At 39.0% G+C, this 22,320-nt stretch overlaps 1 protein-coding gene across 2 annotated transcripts in view; it reads right to left on the bottom strand.

The window, feature by feature from the left end:
* Positions 1-6,328: 6,328 nt before the first annotated feature.
* The window catches only part of LOC311519232 (uncharacterized protein), a 220,145-nt gene continuing 204,153 nt past the window's right edge, over positions 6,329-22,320 (bottom strand). For both annotated transcript variants that reach the window (XR_014711233.1, XM_084625539.1), the window contains one exon: positions 6,329-6,794. The gene's annotated coding sequence lies outside the window, so the exon portion shown is untranslated. The remainder of the gene's footprint in view (positions 6,795-22,320) is intronic.

Raw genomic sequence — 22,320 nt, 5'->3', positions numbered from 1 at the left:
TTAAACGGCTGAGAAAAGAATTGTGCTGAATAGAATGACTATTTCTGTCTGTGTGTCTTTTTTGTAACTTAAGGTTTTGCCTAGAGGGATTCTCTATGTTTTGAATCTAATTACCCTGTAAGGTACCTACCATCCTGATTTTACAGAGGTGATTCCTTTACTCCTATTTACTTCTATTTCTATTAAAAGTCTTCTTGTAATAAAACTGAATGCTTTTTCATTGTTCTCAGATCCAAGGGTATGGGTCTGTGGTCACCTATGCAAATTGGTGAGGATTTTTACCAAACCTTTCCCAGGAAGTGGGGTGCAAGGGTTGGGAGGATTTTGGGGGGAAAGACGTGTCCAAACTACGTTTCCCAGTAAACCCAGTTAAAGTTTGGTGGTGGCAAAGGACAAGGATAAAACGATAAAGGATAAAATTAATTTGTACCTTGGGGAAGTTTTAACCTAAGCTGGTAAAAGTAAGCTTAGGAGGTTTTCATGCAGGTCCCCACATCTGTACCCTAGATTTCAGAGTGGGGGAGGAACCATGACAACTGGTATTATTATTATTATTATTATTATTAGGAAAGAGTTCATTTGGAAATGTCTTTCCTCCCAAAATCCTCCCAAATCTTACCCCCTTTTTTTCTGGGGAAGGTTTAATAAAAATCCTCACCAATTTGCATAGGTGATCACAGACCCAAACTCTTGGATCTTTAGAACAATGAAAAAAAGCATTCAGTTCCTTAAAGAAGAATTTTAATAGAAGAAAAAGTAAAAAAAAAAATCACCTCTGTAAAATCAGGATGGTAAATACCGTACAAGGTAATTAGATTCAAAACATAGAGAATCCCTCTAGGCAAAACCTTAAGTTACAAAAAGACACAAAGACAGGAATATCCATTCTATTCAGCACAGCTTATTTTCTCAGCCATTTAAACAAACAGAATCTAACGCATATCTAGCTAGATTACTTACTAAGTTCTAAGACTCCATTCCTGTTCTGTTCCCGGCAAAATCATCACACAGACAGACTCTTTGTTTCTCCCTCCCTCCAGCTTTTGAAAGTATCTTGTCTCCTCATTAGTCATTTTGGTCAGATGCCAGTGAGGTTATCCTACCTTCTTAACCCTTTACAGGGGAAAGAGTTTTTCCTCTGGCCAGGAGGGATTTAAAGGTGTTTACCCTTCCCTTTATATTTATGACACCTTTGAAGGGAAGCAGTGGGGGCAAAAGACCTACCTGGCTTTAAGATTAAACTCGATAAGTTTATGGAGGAGATGGTATGATGGGAAAACATAATTTTGGTAATTAATTGATCCTTAACTATTCATGGTAAATAGGCCCAATGGCCTGTGTGTGGATGTTAGATGGGGTGGGATCTGAGTTACTACAGAAAATTCTTTCCTGGGTATCTGGCTGGTGAAGTGTGCCCATATGCTCAGGGTTTAGCTGATTGCCATATTTGGGGTTGGGAAGGAATTTTCCTCCAGGGCAGATTGGAAGAGGCCCTGGAGGTTTTTTGCCTTCCTCTGTAGCATGGGGCACGGGTCACTTGCTGGAGGATTCTCTGCTACTTGAAGTCTTTAAACCACGATTTGAGGACTTCAGTAGCTCAGACATAGGAGAGAGGTTTTTCGCAGGAGTGGGTGGGTGAGATTCTGTGGCCTGCGTTGTGCAGGAGGTCAGACTGGATGATCATGATAGTCCCTTCTGACCTTGGTATCTATGGAAAAAAAAATGGCCCGGCCTGCCAGGGGGCTTACCCTGGTGGACCACGTGCCAAAGCTAGACCATTCCTGACTGGTATTTTACTAACCTGCTCTTAAAAATCTCCAATGACAGAGATTCCACAATCTCCCTAGCCAATTTGTTCTAGTGCTTAACCAGCCTGACAGTTAGGAAGATTTTTTCCTAATGTCCAACCTAAACCTCCCTTGTTGCAATTTAAGACCATTGCTTCTTGTCTTATCCACAGATATTAATGAAAATAATTTTTCATCCTACTGCTTGTAACAACTTTTTGTGTACTTGAAAACTGTTATCATGTCCCATCTCAGTCTTACCTTCTCCAGACTAAACAAACCCAGTGTTTTCAGTCTTTTCTGATAGGTCATGTTTTCTAGACCTTTAATCACTTTTGTTGCTTTTCTCTAGACTTTCTCCAATTTGTCCACATCTTTCCTGAAATTTGGGACCCAGAACTGGACATAATACTCCAGCTGAGGCCTTATCAGTGCATAAAATTGTGGAAGAATTACTTCTCGTGTCTTGCTTACAACACTCCTGCTAATACATCCCTGAATTATATTTGCTTTTTTTTTTTTTTTTTTTGCATCAGTGTGACACTCTTTACTCACATTTAACTTGTGAGCAATTATAACCCTCCGATCTTTCTGTAGTGCTCCTTCCTACGTAGTCATTTCCCATTTTGTATGTGTGCAACTGATTGTTCCTTCCTAAGTGGAGTGCTTTGCATTTGTCCTTATTGAATTTCCTCATATTTACTTCAGACAATTTATCCAGATCATTTTGCATTTTAGTCCTATCCTCTGAAGCACTTGCAACCCCTCCCAGCTTGGTATTATCCTCTGACTTTGTAAGTGTACTCTCTATGCCACAGTAAAGATCATTATCCAAAGAACTCTTAAGAATTCTCTGACTACCATAAATAAAACTGTGTACTTCCTTCTTATTGTCTGCAGTCTTTCCACTCCCATGGACTCTTGTCACTTATTTTTCGGCTGTTTGTCTAATTTAGAATATAAATACTTCAATGGGCGTCGTCAGGATCCCACTCTTGGTTCCACTCAACTCAGTTTTCCCATTACTTCCAATGAATGCAAAATCACCAGAGCCAACAGCACACGTAGGTCATTACAGAAGTATTCTGATATGAACCAGCAATCTGGAAGGGGACGTTCTTTATGATATTTGCAATCCGGTCCCACTTTCATTTCTGTAGTCTAAGCACAATTTTGCTTTTCCCCTATTGTACCACAAAATCTTTCTCTTCTGTTAGTCTTCCTCCTCCCTCTTTGTAAGGGTAAAGAATCAAAGTAAAGGTTAAGAAATTCACCATTCCTTTTGTCTGGCACTTTTGTACTTTTTAAGGGAACCATTTATTCGTTTATTTCAAACTTGAACAGCAATTATGTACTTGGAATGCTCTTTGCCATCTAGTGTTCAGCATTAACCTCTATTCCCCAATTATTCTTTAATCATGTTCACTTATCTTCTATTCCCCTTTCTTCCAGAACTTATTTATTCTATTATGTCTTTGGCTTTCTATTTATATCACTTTTCACATGCACCTTCCAATTTCTTCACAATCACACTGGTCTCTAATGCCCTTCTACCTCTTTGCATTTAACAATAAAAAAGCAAAATCTTTTAGTTCTGCATAGAGATGTTCTAAGCTGGTCTTGAAGTAATTGGGAGAAAAGTGAATTTGAAGTGCTCAGTGGATCACAAGCAATGCAAACACTTGCATCAATTCACTCAACAAGTTTAAACTCAACAATAGTAATCTGTTGTTTTTAATATGATGCAAGTGGTTATGCAAACTACTCTCTCAAAAAAGATACTGAGTTGTGCTTGAGCCATTTGCATGCTTCAACTTACTAATGCCCTTTTGTGTGTGTGTTTATAATGATCAGCTTGCCAGATCAGAGAAATAATAAATTCATTTGCTGTTAGAAATATAATACAGGATATTTTTATTCTTTGCTTTCCGACATTATAAAATTAACAAAGGGCTTAATCCTATGATCATTGAAGTGAATGACAACGCTCCCATTGATGTAAAAAGCATACACATTATCATGCTTAACTTAATCCACCTGAGTAGTGCTCATTAACCTCAATTAAACTAGCAGCATGAGGTTGTCAAATGAGAGTGAGGACAAGAACCATTTTTTATAAGGTGACAAAATGGGGGAAAAAATTGGCAAGCTTCTATCTCTATTGCTGACTTGCTTGCAATTTCACTGCTAGAGAAATAGACCCACTGCATGGCCTAACTGGCCATTATAAACCTGTAAATCTGACTCCCATGTCAAGCTTCTCAAGGCTTTGCTTTCAGTTACTTTGTGGTCACAGGCTCAGAGTAGTGTTGCAAAGGTGGTGCTATCTTGTCAGCTAAGCAGGATGTTTATTAGATTTGGGAGTGGGGTGGGGGGTGGAATAAGAATTAAAAGTTTTGTCAAGGTAGGAACCATATACAGCTATAATTCTAGTATTTCAAATATCTGTGTAATTCTTTTTCTTCCCTTTCATGGAAATAATAGTGGTTGCACTTGAAATGTTTTGTCTGGTTTGAATACTTTTACCAGTGCAGGATATAATTCCTCTTCACATAACAGGGAATATCATTAGAACTAGTAAAATTATTCAAACTGGTAGAAACTAAGTGCTACTATTGTACAAAACTTGCTTCTGACAGAGATAAAGTGGCATAAGAATCCTGGCCCATGTATGTGTATCTAGTTGGGGAATGCAAGTGATGCTCAGCATACTGAGCCATGGTTTGAGATTACCATTGGGACAGGCAGTTTGCTTCAAGATGTCCACACAGCTTCAGTTAAAAGCCTGGAAAAGTAAAACAATCAAATCTCAATGGAGGAGCTACTGAGTCTGCAGCAGGAGCAGATTTACTATGAAACAAACGGTGTGGTGGCATGGGGCCCCCAACAACAGGGGGCCCCCCAAATGCAGGAAAAATCTCATCTGACAACCTGCCCCTGAGTCCCGAATGGCAGTACAGCAGGGGGCAGGCAGGCAGGCTGCCTGCATGCCATGGCCGATGGCCCTACAGTGCTCCTGGAAGCAGCCGGCTGCTGGCACATCTCTGTGTGCCCCTGGTGTGGGCGGGAGGCGGCTCAGCACACTGCCTCCACCCCAGGCAGTGTACAGAGACCCGCTGCCTCCCTCCCCCAAAGGGGTGCTCAGAAATGTGCCAGCAGCAGGGTGAAGGCAGTTCCCTTCCCACTCTACCTCCCTCCCTCTGCAACATGCCACTCCCGGAAGTAGCCGGTGTGGCCCCTCGGGGGTGGTGTCTCCATGCGCTGCTCCTGCCTTGAGCGCTCACTCTGCAGTTCCAATTGGACAGGAACTGTGGCCAACGGGAGCTGCGGGTGTGGAGCCTGTGGGCAACAGTGTGCGGAGACCCACTGCCCCCCCGCCTAGGAGCTGCTGCCAGAGGGATGTGTGTGCTGGTCGCTTTGGGAGCCGTGCTGCCCCAGGTAAGTGCTGCCCCCTGCCCACTCCCGCACACCAACCCCCTGCCCCAGCTCAGAGCCCACACCCTGTACCCAAACTTCCTCCCAGAACCCACACCCCTCCTGCACCCCAAACCCAATCAAGGTACCTCACTTTATTTTTATTTACTTCCCGTTATGCATTCTAGAGGAGAAGGAGAAGGAAAAAAAGAATGCTTTTTTTTCTTGTCTGGGTCTCAATGGGGGCCGGGGAGGGGGCGAAAACAAAGCTGCACACAGGGCCCCACTAACTCTAAATCCGCCACTGGTCTGCAGAAGAAAGTTACATAAGCTCCCATAGCAATGTGGTGCAAAGTGAATGAGACTGTTCACTGGAAGCCTTTTGACTTGATGGTTTAGTGTTCAGTTCTGCTTCTGGCATATCATTGAGCAAGGAAAAAAAAATGTAGAGACAGAACATATAATTTTTAAAACTTGTTTAACAACTAAAAGACCTGTCCATCATTATTTTACTTGTTACCCTGGAGAATATGTGGAAGTTGTGCTTTTATTCTGATAAAGTGCAGTCCAGTGACATGAACCCTACCACCATTTGTACTGTGGTGAGATTGTATGCAGTACTCTTGTGTACTTCAGCTAAGAAGGAGTGTTTCATTTGTTTCCCCAGCTACTTTCCAGGTAATCAGAAATATTCATATATTTGTCTCTTCAATGAAAATTATATTCCTCTTGCTCACCCCACCTGTCTAGAGCTTTGAAAGGGAAGAAATATTTCTCAGCATGAACACACTGTGGAACAGATTTCAAAGAAAAAATTTAAATTACTCTGCCACTTCTGAATCTACTGCTCTTTGGCAGCCATCCTGAGGGGAATAACTCACAAACGGTCTGATTCCATTAGTGGTACACACTAATTTGATTCAATGAGAGAAGGATTTGGCCCCCTCGTTTGCAGTACTTGAAGATTGAAAGTTGAACATAAGAAACTATAAAGGAATTTCCAATGTGCTTTATTATTTTAGCCATCAAAAGATACTTTTATGATTAAGATGAAAACAAAATACACTGCAGTTTAATCATGCAGAAAAGCTTTAATTTTTAAGCTTTAAACTTTCAGATTGCTGGGCTACACCAAACATTTGGAGTTTTCTTTGTAGTTAAAAGTTTGAAAAGTCCACCTTTTTTCTTTTCAAACATCAGACTAGAGAACTCCAGCTCTGGGGTGAGATTGTAGCTTGAGAAGTCACTGCAGCATTAGTGATCAAGAGCAGTAATGGCAGGAGGCATTTTGTCCTTTGAAGATCATGGAGCAGCAACTTCTTCTCCCTCCAACAAGTTTCAGGGTGCCTTCCTATCAGTGGTAGCTGGTGTAGAAGTATGTAAGAGCCTAGCCCTACACCACTGGCATTTTAAGTTTCACTTGAAAGTTTTGACTCTGCTTCTTGCCCACTCCTCATGTGCAGGGAGCACAGAGTTAGAGATTGTTTGCTGTGCCAGGGCAGGGGAGTTGCCTGTAGTCTCTTTCCACCTTAGGCAGGAGAAGACAAAATGTGACCATGGAGAATGCACAAGCTCCTCTGATGTTTGTGTGTGCTGGGGGAGAGAGAAAGAGAAGGTTTTAATGGATTTCCTTAAACCTGTCAGTTCCTTGAAGTCCAAATTCAGCAAAATATGTAAGCACATAAAGAGCCTCATTGACTTAAGCAATGCTAATATGCTTAAAGTTAGGTATATGATTAAAAACCTTATGAAAGTGTTCTCATACACTTTTATTTAATTTTAAGGAAGAAATGTTTTTATTTTAATTCTTTATCCAAATTAGAACCATTCCACATAAGCCTATTACTTTTCCCATTGAGACAAATGGTAAAGACACCCATTGACTGCATGGGAATAGGATTAGGATCTAGGCAATATCTTTGTCTAATTAACATTACCTGAAAATATGTAAAAGAAAAGACAGTTTTTTCAACCTGGCAAATGTGTAGTTCTGTTTGGGAATGAATAAGAAAAATGTAGATGATCCTACTAAATATGTTGAATTACTTCAGAGTCAAACATCTTTTGTTTTGTTTAAGTTTGCTTATGACTGCCTAATTACATTTTATGGGAGCAAGAAACTACTACTGTCTGTGAATGTGCAGGGTTTTCACATTTAGGGTCTATTTCCTTCAGTCTATCATAACTACCATTAGTGTTTATGGGAGCTGTACACACGCAGAGCATAACAAATTTCTTAACACACTTGATTTAGTACATTTTTGTTGTGATATTGGTCAGTAAGCACAGAAGAGTCACATCTGTGTCCTCTGATGAAATCAGGAAGAAGCACAACTCTTAAAGATTCTTTGAGCACATAATAGTGTCTGGGTTTATACTACTGGAAGAAACACAACATTATTTTAGTAAAGCTTTTGACAATATATTCTGGTTCATTAAGGCTCTGATCCTGCATTCCTTAAATCAATAGGAAATTTCCCACTGAACTTATTGGTAACAAGATCAGGCCCTAAAAATCCACCAAAGCCCTAAACCTGCAGTTCATATGTTGGCAAAACTCTTATTGAATTTGATTTACCTAATATCTATTCTGTAAATGCTCTTACACCATGCTAATTACCATGGTATCTGAGCACCTTCTAGTAGTGCATTAAGAAACTTAACTAAACATCTGTGACATGTTGGTTGTTCTCTCGTCCCTTCCTGAGAGGAGAAGCATGTGGAGTGGAATGTCTTGTTTCGATGATGTGTGGTTTTATTTTTTATATAAATACATCTGTTGCTCTGTGTTTGTTAAAGAAAGCAAAGTTTAAAAAAGAAGTGCCTTGCACTTGGAGCAGACATTTGTGATGGTCCTTAGTTCCCGGAGGAGTTCATTCGGTCATAGACAAACCCTGGAGAAAGGTCAGTCTTCCACACAAACAAGCTATATTCTTATTGTAGTGACTTCCTTTGTGTCAGATAAGTGTATTTGTCTACCACAGTCTTTGGAATGGAGGGTTTAACTTTTAGATATCCTGGAGTGCTTTGAACTTGATTAGAAATTTTATGGGAAGCCAGTGTACAGCGTAGATGACCAGTCTGTTGGACTGGTACCAGTTGTGGGGGGAGGAGTTTTGTAAATGAAAAAATGAGTAAATTAAAATGATTCCTATTGACGTCACTGTATTTTGGATTATGTCCCCATTGAAGTGGCCTTATTTTCAAAGGTGCTAAATAATCAGAGGTATTGCTTGCAGTGAAAAGCTTCAAATTGTAATAAATACAAAGACTAGGGATAAAAGTGGGGTTGCACGTATTTTAAAAGTCCCACAACAGCATGGGAGTAGTCTTAAGAATTTGTAAGAATAAAGTTAGACTTTGCTTGTACACATACCGGAAAAAAAGTTAAGAAGTCATGGACCTAAAGTTGCCAGCATTTCTTTAAAGTATATTCTTTTTCTAACAGCTGCCTTAACATGTCTTAAAATGTACATGTGTTTTGCTCCATCAGAATAAAATCTCAAATGGTTTCCCCTCTTTGACAAATTAAATTCCTGTGCCTATTAAAGCTTGTACATGCTGAAAGATTTTTTTTTCTTTTTTAAAGTATTTGAATCTTAGATTTAGTGCTGGACAGCCAACAATCAGCTCAAACAGCGTATGGAGGTGTTAATGTTTTAAAGCACGTATTAGCAAGAATGACAAGGTACCTCTTTCCAGTAGATGACTGATATTCTCATCACTACCACTCATAGTTAAGATCCAGTAACTCTTCATTTTTGAAGAAAATATGCTTTTGGAAGTTTAAAAATTTGAAAATGTTGACCATCTCTTCAAATATTGTTTGCCAAATTATTTTAAATTGGGAAAATGCCTAAAGAACTAAAAACTATTTTTTTCTTAAAACAAAACAACAACAACAAAAGCCTTTATCTTAAAAATGGTTAAACTTTTCTTTTTAGTAAGAATTAGTAAAACTAATGAACTTTCATACTTAGGTATTGTATGCCAAATTACATCTGGATTGAATTTTTGCAGTGGAAGTCCTACAATCTCCCAAATATTTTAATGGAAACACTGACAGCCCTTTAGCTGCAGAAATAATAATGGCCATTCTTTTTTAAAAAGGAAGGCTCTATCTAGTCCATTTATCTGACACTTTATTAAAATAGATCTTTGCTTCTGTCTGCAGCAAAACCCAATTATATTATAAGTAATAGTATATTTCACTAGACACTACATTTTTCTGTTTCAGTGAATCTTTTATAATCATTGTTTTAAGGACGTTTGACAAAGGTTGACAACATTGTTTTGTTGTTTGACAAAGACCCAGAATGGAGGACAAAAGAAAATTATAAGTTTAAAGCAATAAGATTAAATATTATTAGCATGAATAACAGTCTATCTCCAGGCAGTGAAATAATTATACTTAACATATGCTTAACTTTTGAGTGAATGGACCTACTGATTTCAATGGGAGATGGTGCACTTAGGTCTTGGATTCCATGATTCCAAATTTCTGATGTACATAATTACCAAACATAAAAGTGTGGTACCATCAACTGCCTTAAAGGTAGTAAATGTGGGTCTGAAACAAGGGACATTTGAAAGGTTTGCCTCCATTTTAGAGTCTCTATTTATTAAATAAATTTTTAACATTATGCAGACAAGACATATACACAGTACAATCTAACATCCCCAATTTGTTTTTTCCCCACTTTTGCTATCTGCTTTTTTTAGGTAGAACTTGAAACACCTGCTTGACACCTGCACCTTCCAACTGCTGTTAATTTAATTCTCAGTTCTGCAAGTAATTAAGAATGTAAGACTGCATGTCAAAATTATTTTGCCCTAGATGTAGAAGGGGTTTTGAAGTGCACTTGATTAGTTGAAGGGGAAAAAAATCAGGGGTGTGCAGTTTCTGGCAGTGCTGGGCAACAATATCTTAAGTAGTACCTGATGAACTGTATTTAAAGGGACTTAACCCCTGGGTTATACCAGTATTATGTGGCAGCATCTTTACTTCCTTTATGGTCTTTGCTGGGTTGGATGCTGGGGAGGAAACAGAAGCATTATGGACTTGATCCTGCACCACTTGAGTCAATGGGAGCTTTCCCATTGACTTCAACAGGGGAATAATCACTCACATAATCTCTACTCTCCTTTCCAGGTAGAGGTAGTGTGAGTGTGTGTGTATGTTTTATTAAAGAAAAACTGCATAAATTGACTGTGTGTGTGTGTGTGATATATATGACACACACACACACACATATATATATATATATAATATGAAAGTTATAATCTATCCTGCCCGATATTGAACTAGAATGTCTATAAACCTGTGCCCATGGTAGAGAGAATGAAGAGGGCCTGTTTATTCATAGCATCTTCTAAATGTATTATTGAAGAAGCGACACACAGCAGTGACTGCTGCTATAGCCTTCTAGAGTGTACAGTATCCTCCCTTTGCACACAATTCCAACTTCTCCAGCCATGTCAAGGGCAGCCATCTTATGGCCTAGCCATCATTATATCACTCTGTCCTCTCTATGATATTTCTAGCACGGTTGTCAGCTCTAGTGTCCCTTGTTCCTCTAGCCCTAAAACTGTCCCTGGCCCATCCACAGTTGTGCAATGGGGGTTTGGGGGAAGGCTCCTTGTGTCTCTTTCTGCACTCATCCCTGCATGTGTTTTGGCACAACTTATTGCACAGTATAATTCATCTGTATCAGCTCTATTGAAATCCTCATCAATCTACATTTTCATGCCAGGTGACCTCTTGTCCCATTATATTGTCTTACATGAATACATAATGTACAGATTTTATGCTCTGAAATGTTTATTCTATCCATTCTGTATCATAATATATTCTAACTGCTGGTCCTCTGCCCTTCTGTGTGACTACATAAGCACTTTAGTTCTGATTCGGCAGGAAGTCTGTAACTTGCAGCCCCATATAACACCATAAAAGGTCGGTTGGTTATGAGAATGGACTACCTGTTTTCTTAACTAACTCATCAAAGAATAAAATCTAACTTTGCTGGTAATTAAAGCAGCAGTTTGCTCTGTAATTATGAGAACAAAGTTTAACTATAATCGGACTCATAAAAGACATTTTAAAATATTTCTCGAAAAAGCAAAACCTAATTATGCCTTTATCAGGAGGGACTGAAAAACAAATAATTAATATTTGATTGGTTTCGGTTAAAAAAAATACAAAGAAATGAATTCCCTCCCCTCACCCCAAAAGTATATTTTTGTCGGTCAAGAACGGTTTAAAATCAGGCTCAAGATATCTCAAGTTGGATATCTAAAAAGGTGGGCATCCACAATCAGTGCCATTCCTGACAACTTGGCTGAAGAGGTTTGAATTTTGTGGACAGTGTTTTCTAGTGTTTCTAGCCAAAACACAGAACATAGATACATGAATGTGAAATGAGTTCTAATCCCATCACACTTATTGGTTTCTCAGATGGCTTTGGCAATGTCCAATTAAAATCTATATCTGTTAACTCCTATGCAAATTAAGGATGATAATACCTCTAATTTCACCAGGGACATGTTAGGACATTTATTAATAGATATCTTTACTGTGCTTTGAATATTTAAAGAGATCAGTATAACAACGATTAGCCTCTAAAAATTACATTAAATGAGCAGAAGGCTAAAAAAGTTCTATATTGTAGCAAAATTGATATGTTGTGTTTTACTCCAGTTTGTAGTGTTTCTGTGCATTTTTCTATATAACTTCTTTCAAATCCTCTTGAAAAAGTAATATGGAAATATACTACAGACTTTCTGAAGAGCTTTTATGGGATAATCTACACAACTGTTCTCATTTACTTTCTATTGCACAGTTATCAGAATGTTCTAAGATCTAAATCAGTTCTGCAAAACTCTGTAAAAATCTTTCCTTACACATTGGTACAACACTGTCTGAGAAGAGTAAATGTTAGCCAAATACTTTCAATTGTGACCAAGGAAAGAGTGTTTTATTAACAGAGAATTTTAGTAACAATTTTAGGGATAGAGATCATGTGCCAGATCCTCAGCTGGCATAAATTTTACCTGTTATAGAAGTCAGTGGAGCAAAGCCAACCTATAGCACTTGAGGATCTGGCCCAATTTCTTTATTTTAATAGGTCTGGAAAACATCTAGCATATTATTGCAATCACAATTTTATTAATAATAATAATAATTAATAATCCTTTCTGTGGCTCCCCAGAGAAGAAGGGACCCTACCTCTTGTCATACCATCTCCTTGTGAGAGAGGTCCCCCAAAGGAACTGGGAAGGGGGGTTGTGGGTGGGAGACACCAGAAACTCAATCAAACAGCCACCATGAATAAACTCCAATACCCATTTGTCTGTAGTTAGATCCCTTCAGTTTTTAAAAAATTGGTAACATGGCCTCCAAATGTCAGAGAAGGGAAATAAAGTGGCATCAGTAAAGGACTGTGGGTCTCAACAGGACTGTCAAAAAAACCTTTTTGCTTGGGGGGGTAAGATGTGGAAGTGGATGTTGCAGAGGCTGGGTTCCTAGGTTCATGGTCCCTCTGTTTCTAGCATGGTGGTTCCTGAGGACAGTGGTGTAAAACAGTCTTGGAGTTGGTCTTGCCTTATCCCACTGTCTCTGGTGTTTTCTCTTGGGAGCAGGGGTATAAGTGTTCAGTGAGCAAAGCACTGTCCATTGAGACTTTGAGGGAGTGGAGAGATTCATCTGTCTTCTCATGAAGTAGGTTGACAACATTGAATAGCAGATCATGGATGGTATTCTGCACGGAAACCTGTAGATCATAACCATGAGTTTCTCCTCATAACGATGGCTGCATACCACTAAGTGCAGTATCTGCTGGTTCCACCATAGGTTGGATGAAAATTCTGGCCACCAATCTGCCTTCATCCACTAAGGCCTGGAAGCGGGCCCTGTCCTGCTCAGGAAGCTTGAGCTTAAGTTCCAAAAACTTATAATTAGTAATATCATATTTGGACAGGAGGGCCTGATAATTTGAGATCCCAAAATGGAGGGAAGTGGAAGAGAATATCTTTCTCCCTAGAAGGTCAAGTTGCTTGTGTCCCTTGTCAGAGGGTATAGTCCATGGATCATCAACCTTTGGCACGCTGCCCACCAGGGTAAGCCCTGGCTGGTTTGTTTACCTGCCGCCTCTGCAAGTTCGGCCAATCGCAATTCCCACTGGCCATGGTTCACCGCTCCAGACCAATGGGGGCCGTGGGAAGCAGTGGCCAGCACATCCCTCGGCCCTCGCCACTTCCTGTGGCCCCCATTGGCCTGAAGCGGTGAACCGCAGCCAGTGGGAGCTGCTATGATGTAGATCCATTCCTGTACTCACATTTTAGTAAAAGCTGAGACTCTCATTGCTTTACTTCTTCAAGCTCTTAACTCTTTGTTTCTTTACAATCCTGTGCTGAACTGCTGATAAAGGCTACAAGTGTCAACAAAGTGTCTGACTTACTTTACTAATTTTATTAGATTATACACAGGGTTTCTTAGAGGTCTTAGTTCTTAGGATGTGCTTAAATTAAATCACTGTTGGACACTACTGAACCAAATGAACACTATACACACTAAAAACTGACTGCCTCTAGAAAGGACAGATTTACATTTTAAAATAAGGTTATGTATTACGATATTTCCATTAAATTTAATATCATGGTCACACCTACAAACATATGAAAGTTTTATTCCTCTTAGTTTTCTTTGCTATAACAACATCACTATGCCTTGAACTGTTAAAAAGAAAGCCATTTATTGTGGAGAGATGAAAGCTTTTATGTATAAGTATACACATTTGTGCATCTGACATTTAGAAAGAAAAATACAAATCACTTTGCATAAATCAATCAGCAGGCAAGATTTCTCTGAAACAAAATTGTTGTGATAGCTTTAAAAAATCTGCTGCTTTTTGGAAAAAAAACCCTATAAAACAACATTTAAAATGGAAAAAAAAAAAAACTATAGTAAGCCACTGCTGCACAGCGAGAGCCTTCTGTCTAAGATGCACTTCATACTTCATCCAAGCTGTCAATCAAAGCAGCTGCATAAACAATGCGTTTCATTGCCACAAAGAAAAGTGTGTCTTTTAGACTCCCATATGTTACTCTTCCTGTAGCCGTATTGCTTGTAATTTGAATTTACATTTGAAGCCTGTTCCAAATGGAAAGATTATTTTGACAAATACAATTCATCAGGGATGCTTTTTTTTCAGGTCCTCTAATCCATGTAGTCACATAGAGCCTGAAGTCTAAAGGCTATTAAGACCATTGAAGCTCATGGAAAACTTTCCATTGACTTCAGTGGGTTTTGGATTGGGTCCATTTTGCTTAATACTACTATTGTCTTTAGTTCAGAGTGCATTATTTCAACAGTCAATTCTAAAAACTATGCTGTCACAGGGTTAGATATATCTATATTGCTCATGTGTAAATTAACAGAAGCCAGATAAATATTCTCTTTAATCAATGTAATATTGAACCTCATTTTTCTACATTTTTAAGTAAAGTACACATCTATTCTGTTCTTTAGATAACAACATTATTCATAGCCTACAAAGGGCTGTTTTTGCTTATTTTATAAACAAAGGCTTAAAGTTACACGCATACATCTTGTGATCAGAGAGGAACTGGAGCTTAAGCATGCTTGGGGGTGATAGTTTGCTTTCCTTTGAAATTAAGCTTCCTTATAGACACTATCTTTCTCAGAGGCTGAAATTCTGAAGTTTACCTCACTTGACAGCATTACTTTACCATGTTCAGTACAGCCGTTTCTAATAATTTACTGCTTTGAAACTAGCATTTATTCTTATCATGGTCTTACAGACACCGGCTAAATTTGTAAGGCTAGGTACCACTTTAGCTTTTTACTGTAGGCTCACTGTTCATGATGATATAGCTAAGGGACTTCTGTGTTTTCATTAAAACTTATTATTAGGATTCTTTTTTTAATGGGAAGGTATAGAATATATGCTAAAACTTGACAACTGAGAGCCATATCTGAAATAAAATGATCTCAGCAAGTAGGGCTCTCACACAAATTTGTGCAGATTCATATAAAAGATATGACCAGCCATATCACTTATCAGTAAACCCTGGAATTTTACAATCAACCTTTTGACATTCCATTATCTTCCTCAATGGTAATTGTAAAATCAAATTTCATACCTGTCAGTGTAGCTATATGTGTAAGAAATTAATAGTAATCAGGAAGACTGCCTAGAAACATGTAAGGACAAACTGGAGGTGTGGGGGGCAGGACAAGAAGAAGTGGGAGGGAACCTTCAAATTTAACATTCACTGAGGATGAAATTCATCCCTGGGTAGAGGGTCAGTGCAAGGCTCATCCACCACCTAAGTCCAGTGAAAGTCTTGAAAACAGTGTTTAAGAGACTTTTTAGTGTTGCATAGATCTTATGTTGGTCCTCTGCACTGGGGTGAATTTAACCTTGTGTGATTTAATGAAATCAGCTAAACATATGGAGTAGCAGTGGAAAAAGTAACTGTGCTCTCATTCATTTTAATCTGGAAATCTCTACCAGACTTCATAGAAGGTTTTTTCGTTTGTTTCCAGTGCTTCTCATTCACAGAAAAGGCAGTTCCACACCATCTTCTCACTCCTGCCTTCCTCTATCTTAGTCAATTTATTCCTCATACAATTATTACAATTACTTTAATAAAAATCAATGGAAGTGTAATGATAGATGTCCCATTATTCTTCTGGCTATCTCATGTATGACAAATAGAGATGAGAAATCTTCATTCCCCCTTTACTTTTTTTTCTGACTTGTAACAAAATCACTAAAGTCCATCATCCTTATATGATGGTTGAACGTTAAAATTGGAGTTGGACCCAAAGAAAAACATTGATCAATAATAGCCGCCACTCCAATCTTTGAGTAAATTCAGATTTTTAAAAATGGATTAAAATCCAATAGCCTGGGCCCACTTATAATCAAAGGGACAGTTAGCAGGGAATTCATGAGAACATTAATAATGAGAAATGAGTTACTCACTAACCTATATTAAGTAATATATAACATTACTAATTCTAATTTCACATGGAAGACCTAAGTTTGATTCCAGTCCCAGTTTCTTCTTTTCCAGGCTACAGACAGCATTCTCAGGCCCAAATGGGGAAAGAGTCCCTTGCATAACTTTCAGCTATTGCCCAGTGGAAAGGGACTTCCAAGGCAGGCACATAATGCAGCTGAACAGCATCTCCATGAGCATTTGATTAAATCCCTTTTTAAAATATCATTGCAGGCACTAAGTTCTGTCTCACCCTCCGATTAGACAAATAATTTCAAAATGTTTGCAGAATTCTTTTTGAGTGCTAAGACAGACAAACTTACTGAGCTTGATAACAAAACTTGCAGCTCTAAAAGAGTTGTTGGATATTAAGAAAGAAAGAAAATTAAGATGTTGGAGCCATGAAGTCTAAATACCCCAACATTTTAAAAGAAACAACCTTACATTTGGCCATAATAATGGATAACGAGTGAAACCATAGCTCTGTTGAAGTCAGTGGGGACAGGGCAGTATTTCAACCGATACATTTTCAGAAGACAAATTTTCTCCAATTTTCTTTAGATCAACTAACTGAAAGGGGAGATGGATTTCAAAATCATCTAATAAAAACTGAACAAAGAGTAGCAATGTTCAGATCAGCTCAAATGACAATAAACAGTCAATGCAGGGAAATCAGATGCTACCCACCCACTTCAAGAAGTGGGAAACTTGATGGGGCTGATGGTGAAAGGGGAGTACCCCACCAACAAGGGATGGAGACACTCGATGAGGGATACCAGGTAGGTCTTCCCTTCCCACTCTTGGCCTTTGGGGAGGAGTGGAAAAAGTATGATTGATCTGCATTTCTCAGTTCCCAGGATTTAACCTGGAGGAGCGGCCACATGGTGTCTTTCCAAGCTCTGTTCCAGCAAAGAAAAGGTTACTTGCTGTTCCAGAAGGAGTTAGCATAATACAGCATCAGTCGTCCTCTGTATGCAGAAGATGACAGATAAGGGTTCGGGGGCCAAAGAAGGAGCCCCCTTAAGGAGGAATTCCATGCTTGTTCCATCTTGGCCACCCACAGTCCCCCTGCTTGTGGGGTGAAGGGGTAGCCGAGGGTCATGCAATGCCGCTACAGTGCCCAGAAAGAGCCCTGTGTCTCTAGCCAACCCTGACAGGTTTGGTTGCTCATGGGAGGGGAGGCTGTGGATATGCTGTGGCTGCTGTGGGAACGCACTGTTCCTTGTGTCCTGTTCACCCGCCTGATTTGGGAGGCAGGAAGGACTTGTGAAATTTTGGCCAGAGGTACGTCGAGTGCCGCTGGGAGTGCCTGCTCCAGGAGCCACTCTGAAGGAGCCAGGAAGAATATCCAGTCCCTTCCCTCCCCCATACTTTCTCCTGGAAAGAACAAACTCGGACTGTACATTAGGCAATTGTGGGTGGAGGTTAGGTTAGTACAGTCTGAAATGCTCCTCAGATGGGTTTGACAGGGAGCTGCAAACCCAGCCTGTGTGGACAAGACTAGGAAGAATGTGAACAGGGAGGTCATGATGATATTCCTGGAGACAGGGGAGGGGCGAGTTCAGTGATACAGCATAGGGATATCTGTTACAATCAGCCTGAACTTTTCTGGGATTTGTTAGGTGGGAGAGCTAACATGTGACTATGAAATGTGAAGGACAGGAGTTGTGATGCCAGAGGTGGACGGGGGTGGGGTTGAAAAACTAGTCACTGTTGCCCCCTGTGGCCTGTTTTGGTTTAGTTAAATGGATAAAATGAATGGTTCCTAGAAGTAGAGATCCTACTATTTTGATGATGGGCCTTGGGCTCATAGGATAAGGTGAGACCTAGTGACTCTTGCAGGCAGAGGTTCCACCCTTTGCATTGTCTGTCCCCCTGGGTGGGTGCGGGTATGTATGTGTGTGAGAGAAACAAAGGAAGGACTCAGAGTGAGCTGAGTTCTCAGGACAAGGCTGAGGAGAGCCTACCCCAAGTTATGGGTTATATAGTAGAAGCCCTGTAACCCGTGCTACTTAAAATCTGTTCATGTCTGCCCTAACTTAGCCACCATCTGTTAAGAGAATATAGTTAAAGATACTAAATATATATATAAGGCCCTGATGCAATGCATGAGTGGAAAGTCCAAATTCAATGAGCTTTATATTTTATGGATTCCCAAAATTAATAATCTACTGATAGACAGGATTAAGTTTAAAAATAGATAGCTGCCAAGCATGGCTGTAAATGGCATCCTTCACCCTAACTTGTAGTTATTTGTCTACATACATTTAAAGAGAGGCAATTCCTTTTAGCGGCTGGCAAAAACAACAGACTCACTGAAAAACTATCATTTCCCCAAGACCTTTCTCACCTTTTTATAGTAGCAAAGACTTGTATTAGCAGAATTCTGCTACTCCTGATGTAGCCATTTGGCTCAATCAACTTTAGGTGAAATCGTAGTTGCTGCTCTACACCAGCCATATGAAAGAAGACGACGACCTGCATTCAGTCCAGCAAGTAAACTACTGGATATTAGATATTTTTAGATACATTGATATTAGATATCTTACCCAGCAAGCCTGATGATTTTTATATTTTGCTCAAAACCTTAAAGAAGTCTGAAATTTGTAAAGACCCATGTGAAGCAAAAATTAATAAAAAAAAAATCTAAAGACAAGTTTTTGTGTTTAATTAATGCTGGTATGTGATTAGAATAACAATATTGTTTGCTAAATGAACAATATCTAAATAATTCATTTGATTTTTAGTCATATGGTATATGCTTATCTTCAGTGATTATAAAAAATATGTTTATTAATCGGGAACATCTCTCGTAGTGACTTTATGGCAACCTAATCTTTGCTAGTACTGATCTCAATCAGGACCATGTACCCTTAAGGAGCCTATACAAATATATATTATGTAGATAACTTCTCCACAGATGCACACACCAAAAGTTTTCAATATCCTTTTCTTTTCTCCTGGGCCTGATATTCCCAACCATCGTTCCTAGTATCTGACTAAGATTGCTAATGGGGTGAACTCTCATTCCTCCTTTCAAGAACACATCTTACCTTGCTGAATAATAACTAATACAACCAATTTAAAAGGTTCAAATTACATAATTCCTATTTTGACATGTTTCAGAGTAACAGCCGTGTTAGTCTGTATTCGCAAAAAGAAAAGGAGTACTTGTGGCACCTTAGAGACTAACCAATTTATTAGAGCATAAGCTTTCGTGAGCTACAGCTCACTTCATCAGATGCATATCGTGGAAACTGCAGCAGACTTTATATATACACATGCAGTTTCCACGATATGCATCTGATGAAGTGAGCTGTAGCTCACGAAAGCTTATGCTCTAATAAATTGGTTAGTCTCTAAGGTGCCACAAGTACTCCTTTTCTTTTTATTTTGCCATGGTTTATCTTATTTAATATTAACCACAACAAGAAAATTGCATAATGCATGAAAAGTTCCCTCTGCTAGCTTGCTACCTTACTTTGTGATTGACAATCATCTAGTAAAAATCAATATAAATGTGTTGCTTATGATATTGTTTCTGTTACAAGTTTAATGGCTACACTTCTGTTCTGCCTTTAGCCATAACCATTTAATATCCACCCTTCTCACTTTGGGCCTGCGGCCAGTCCACTGGAGTCAATAGGAGTCCTTCTCTTGACTTCAGAAGGCTTTGGATCAAGTCCTTTTTGCCCTCCAAAATAACTCCATTGACGTCACTGTAGGTACACAAGTGTAAACAGTGTGAGAGGCAGAATCACTCACAGTGGGTGAAATTCTGTGCAGCTAGCATAAAAAAGAAAAATGGTTCCATATTTTTAAAGTTTATTTAAAATGCTAAAATAAAAACATCACTTGGACTAAACTAAGGATGGATTCAATTCAGCTGTTTAAGAAATTAAACTAATGGATTAACAAATGTATTTAATTAGTATCAAATTAGTTAAATCACTGAATTATTACAGTAAATAAATCCTACACAAAAATAAAAGGGGTGAGCTATCCTTTTAGTTATATACCAATTAAAGAACTTTTACTCATGGCAAAATAACCATACCTAGCATATTAATAAGTTACTGATCAGACAATTGATTACCTTTCATTTCAATCTTGGAGCCAATCCAAGACTTCTCCTTGGGTTTTGCCTATTCACTGGTGACTAATGTTTTTCTCCATCCTTTTCAACAAAGATCTCAATGAACACTTTAGGATGCATGTGTATCGGATAACTTTGCCAAATTTTTGCATCAATACTTTGCATATAACAGTTTTACAATTTCTCAGGGTTTCTAACACAACACAAAACTTACAAATCTTGTTTGTATTATTTAAAAAGACAGCACTTAAGTTGCGTAAAACTTCAGACTATTTCTTGATAGTGCCTTCCCTTGGGATTTGACAGGTACTCACGCATGCATTCTCACCCTCCCACCCCCCCATGACACACACATTCACACCTTTGAATTCTAGAAGGCCAAGTTGCTGCCCAGCTTCTTAAACAAAAATGTAAAAGTAAAATACTTAATCTAAAAGGGGTTCAAGGTCTTTAGTTCTTGTTGTCTTCAGACTTGTGTCCCTTGAATGTTTACTTCAGTCAAAGAACATGGCAAGGTGATAACTACTTGGCACTTTCATGCTAATGGGTATCTTTTGGAGGCAGAGACTGATCAGGCTGCCATAGGCTGTCATGCTAGTTTGCACTAGCTCCTTCCATAGGTGGCCAGCCTTAGAAGACAGTAGGAGTCTGCTTCTTCTGGTGTCTTTCACTGTCCAAAAGAACAAAAGATCTTCTGTTGTGATCCTTGTTCTTATAGTTGAGGTTCTTACTTGCTCCACCTCACAACAGCTCCCTTCCATATCTTTGAATGAATCAGCCGTGGCACATGCCTGGACCTCCAACCACATGGTTCAATCAAATTGAAATCATGCAATCCTTGAGAAACAATATGCTGTAAAACTCCAGCTCAGAGTGGCAATTTCCTCAAGATACAAGTTATTGCATATCATAAGATTGCACCTCCAAAAGATTTTAAAAATGGGGTTGGGGAAGTTGCCCTCATTGATCTTCTGCAGTAGACTACTGTGGGATGCTGTACAATGTCAGAATCTAGTAGTGGGCTTCAAGAAAGCCATGAAAATAGGTAATTGCCTAATAAAACAATTTTTCACCCAAATTTCTCATGTAATCTTCAATATTTCTTTAAGTACCTGACAAAATGTCATCTTTCTCCCACTCAAGAATGGGGAAGTTGAAACTTAGTGGCTTAACAAGCTGAACATTCTCAAAGCCGTCACTGGGTTAAAAATTCATAGCTCATTTATGAGGAAAAAACTATTTAGAACTTCAATTCAATCTTAATCTAAAATTAAATTAAATACAAATTTATACCAACTCTGTTTCTCATGTACACTATGTCTCTCACATCCCTCTCAGGTCTGGGCTGTCTCAGGAACTGAATAGCCCCTGCTGTAACTTAAGCAGCTCTAGAGGGCAGCAGTCTTCAAATCTCTACAGCACTTCAGGCTGGGGCCCTGTTCCCAACATGTACCTTCTGCCACCACTTATTGGTCTGGCATACTCCCTGCGTCAGTGCTTGTGAGGTGACAGTCTTTCTCAGTTCTTGAATTGGGGGAATTTTCAACCCTTAAGATCTGGTGCTTTAATAATCCCTTTATACAGTTCTGTCTAGCCCCCCTGCCCTCTTTTTTTTCTCTCTCAGTCTAAAGTGGGTCTGAGAATCTCAGGCAATATCAGTAGGAGAAATGCTCAATTTAGATGTTCCATTTAATTATTTGGTTGACAAAAGATTAATTACCAAACAATTTACCTATGGAGGGTACTCTACCAAGCAACCTTATACAAACAACATATTTACATAATTCCTAAGATACAAACATTAAGACAGGTTTCAGAGTAACAGCCATGTTAGTCTGTATTCGCAAAAAGAAAAGGAGTACTTGTGGAACCTTAGAGACTAACCAATTTATTTGAGCATAAGCTTTCGTGAGCTACAGCTCACTTCATCGGATGCACAGTGAACTGTAGCTCATGAAAGCTTATGCTCAAATAAATTGGTTAGTCTCTAAGGTGCCA

This window comes from Lepidochelys olivacea, assembly GCF_965140295.1.
Source record: "Lepidochelys olivacea isolate rLepOli2 genome assembly, chromosome: 1".
Taxonomy (NCBI): domain Eukaryota; kingdom Metazoa; phylum Chordata; order Testudines; family Cheloniidae; genus Lepidochelys; species Lepidochelys olivacea.
Note: the sequence above shows the minus strand (reverse complement) of the source record. Positions and strands in the feature narration are given on the sequence as shown.